Genomic DNA, 4,066 nt, shown 5'->3' with positions numbered 1-4,066 from the left:
AATTGATTTAACATAAACAACTTGTGTTTATTTGATCAAGTTAGGCTGATTGGGCTGAAGTCAGTCAAACAATAGTCTTTCAATAAAAAATGTAAAATAATATATATATATACACACTACCGTTCAAAAGTTTGGGGTCACTTAGAAATGTCCTTGTTTTTGAAAGAAAAGTAACATTTTTGTCCATTAAAATAACATCAAATTGATCAGAAATACAATGTAGACATTGTTAATGTTGTAAATGACTATTGTAGCTGGAAACGGCAGATTTGTTATGGAATATTTGAATAAGCGTACAGAGGCCCATTATCAACAACCACCACTCCAAACAAATAACTGCCCATTTTGAGCTTGTAATCAAACCCACAAATGCTGATACTCCAGATACTCAACTAGTCTAAAGATGGCCAGTTTTATTGCTTTTTTAATCAGAACAACAGTTTTCAGCTATGCTAACATAATTGCAAAAGGGTTTTCTAATGATCAATTAGCCTTTTAAAATGATACATTTGGATTAGCTAACACAACGTGCCATTGGAACACAGGAGTGATGGTTGCTGATAATGGGCCTCTGTACACCTATATAGATATTCCATTAAAAATCAGCCGCTTCCAGCTGCAATATTCATTTACAACATTAACTATGTCTGCACTTTATTTCTGATCAATTTGATGTTATTTTAATGGACAAAAAATGTGCTTTTCTTTCAAAAACAAGGATATTTCTAAGTGACCCCAAACTTTTGGAACGGTAGTATATATATATATATATAAAAATTAAAACTACAGACAAGGACATTGTGGTAGAATAATTTGTATCAGAGCCTGGTGCTAATCCAACATCTATCACTTTATTTCCGCTCCTATCAGTCATGGATTGTCTTCAAAACAAACCTGAATCTAATCATTGCTGATGTGGGAAAAGAAACAATCAACAGTATTGAATCCGAGAGAATCCAAGTGTACAGAATTGATGTGCAATGCTAAAATGTTGAGAACAATACAGCCTATGATCCAATTAGTTTAACTAACAGCCTCTCTATGGCAGGCTGCATCTCACAAACAGGAGAGAAGACAGCTGTGGGTCCTGCCAGTCATCCCATTAGTAATTGGCCTAAGTGCCCAAAACAGTGAGAGGGAATGTGCCATCTTCAGACACCAGCCCATTTATTTCACTGGAGAGACACTCTCCTCTTCTCTACTCCTTGAGATTAATTCTGCGAGTAGTTTCTGAAGGAACGTCAACGTCAGTAAGACCAAGGAGCTGATTGTGGACTACAGGAAACGAGGGGCAAGCACGCCCCCATCCACATCAACGGGGCTGTAGTGGAGAAGGTCGGTCCAAATCACTAAGAACTTAAAATGGTCCACACATGCACACAGTCATGAAGAAGGCGTAACAGAGCTGTAAATATTTGGCATGGGACCTCATCCTCAAAAATGTATACAGCTGCATCATTGAGAGCATCTTGATTGGCTGCATCACTGCTTGGTGTGGCAACAGCACCGCCCTCGATCGCATGGCGCTACAGAGGGTGGTACGGATAACCCGGTACATCACTGGGGCTGAGCTCCCTGCCATTCAGGACCTCTGTATCAGGCGGTGTGAAAAGAAGGACCGGAAAACTGTTACAGCCACAAAAGCCATAGATTGTTCCCTCTGCTTCCGCACGGCAAGTGGTACTGGAGCAACAAGTCTGATACCAACAGACTCCTAAACATTTTCCATCCCCAAGCCATAAGACTGCTAAAGAGCTAAGAAAATGGCTACACGGACTATCTGCATTGATTCTTCTATTGTATTAATATTTTTGCACTGACTATGGACACTCACAAGACTCTACACACAATCACACAATCACACAATCACACACACACACACACACACACACACACACACACACACACACACACACACACACACACACACACACACACACACACACACACACACACACACACACACACACACACACACACACACACTTTATTGACTCACACATAACACGCACATACATTCATCCTGACTCTACACACATGCACACTCAAACACATACAATCATCATATATGCTGCTGCTATGCCGTTTATCATATATCCTGATGCCTAGTCACCTTACCCCTATACATACAGTACAGTATCTACCCCTACCCCTCCAGTATCCCTGCACATTGTAAATATGGTATTGGCACTGACCCTGTATACAGCTTACTTACTTTCTCGTGTTCTTCTTATTTCTATTTCTCGTGTGTTTTTGTTCTACTTTACTTTACAGTAATTTATAGTACTAAGGATATTGATTACTGTTGAGAAAGGGTTTTTAAGAAAGACATTTCACTGTACTCGTACACTCTTGAAACTCAATAATCATTGTAGCTCGTACTATTGATTGGCTTGTGATTTCCTACCATTTCAAGTGCACACATGGCAGATTTCCCTCTTCTTAGCTGCCTCAGTCGCTATAAATGCCAAAACGAGAGGTCTTGTGGTAACCTCGTCCCCAGGTTCATTTGCTACCGCATATAGAGCCTGGTAACACTGTGCAACAAAGTGGGACTTGAAAGGGCCGTGGCTTAAAACCGAGGAGGGCGAAAGACTGATGTATTAGATGGGACGCTAATCGCTAATCAAAATAAATGTTCCAATCACATTGACCATATTATTTTTGGGAAGCCCAATTGATTCTGAGTTCGGGTATTTCTAAGATACATTCTTTCCAATGTTCTTGTTTAAATCACTTGCGCTGCTCACGCCTTGAAATCCAAAATGTAGGCGGGAGGTTTTAAGGATTGCGCTAGATGGTGATTAAAATCCCCAAAATACTGCCATAGTCTCTTTCTGAGGTGCTGTGAAACCAGATGGTAGGACAGAGAGAGAGCTGGCTGGTGGACGAGATTAGCCCTGTGGTAATGTATCTTCAGGCCGACCCCGTAGCTGTTCCATAGCTGCTGACTCCAGGGATATTTCACAGCCATCCTGAGAATTTATCTACAGAGGAAACTGAATAGAAACAGGATTTAAGATGCGTGGCGAGAAAGAGAAGAGTCGTCTTTCTTTTAACTTAATCTCCAAGGCTACACAAACCGGCCATAAAGCAGGGTTTATGATACCCTAAGAGAAGTGTTTCATTGGTTTTTCCATCCTACTCTGACAAACAAAGCTGCAAGTGGCCTTACTCAGCCCGCTAGCTAATTGCCTATCTCTTCATACTCAACACCACGCCCTCTCACTCACTGGAGACTGCGTCTAAGATGGCTGACTGTTGTTTTCAAGGTAAACTACTCATGTTTGCATAAGCCAATTCATGGACCGTCTATATCTAGGTTGCATCTGGTATATACAGACCAACATCCCGTGTGTACTTGCACAGGGAGCAGCAGCGCAAGCCGCAATGACATCATCAAGTCATCAGAAAACAAGGAAGATGTTATTTATTTAACTAGGCAAGTCAGTTAAGAACAAATTCTAATTTTCAATGACTGCCTTGTTCAGGGGCAGAACGACAGATTTTTACCATGTCGGCTCGGGGATTGGATCTTGCAACCTTGCAGTTACAAGTCCAGCGCTCTAACCACTAGGCTACCTGCCGCCCCACATTAGATGAATATAAAATGTTAATATCGGCCTCCCGGGTGGCGCAGTGGTCTAGGGCACTGCATCGCCGTGCTAGCTGCGCCACCAGAGTCTCTGGGTTCGCGCCCAGGCTCTGTCGCAGCCGGCCGCGACCGAGAGGTCCGTGGGGCGACGCACAATTGGCATAGTGTCGTCCGGGTTTGGCCGGTAGGGATATCCTTGTCTCATCGCCTTCCAGCGACTCCTGTGGCGGGCCGGGTGCAGTGCGCGCTAGCCAAGGGGGCCAGGTACACGGTGTTTCCTCCGACACATTGGTGCGGCTGGCTTCCGGGTTGGAGGCGCGCTGTGTTAAGAGTGTTAAGTTAAGTTAAGAGTTAAGAGTTAACAGTGCGGCTTGGTTGGGTTGTGCTTCGGAGGACGCATGGCTTTCGACCTTCGTCTCTCCCGAGCCCGTACGGGAGTTGTAGCGATGAGACAAGATAGTAATTACTAGC

The sequence above is a fragment of the Salvelinus alpinus genome, chromosome 15, assembly GCF_045679555.1.
Source record: "Salvelinus alpinus chromosome 15, SLU_Salpinus.1, whole genome shotgun sequence".
In the NCBI taxonomy this organism is placed as follows: domain Eukaryota; kingdom Metazoa; phylum Chordata; class Actinopteri; order Salmoniformes; family Salmonidae; genus Salvelinus; species Salvelinus alpinus.
Note: the sequence above shows the minus strand (reverse complement) of the source record.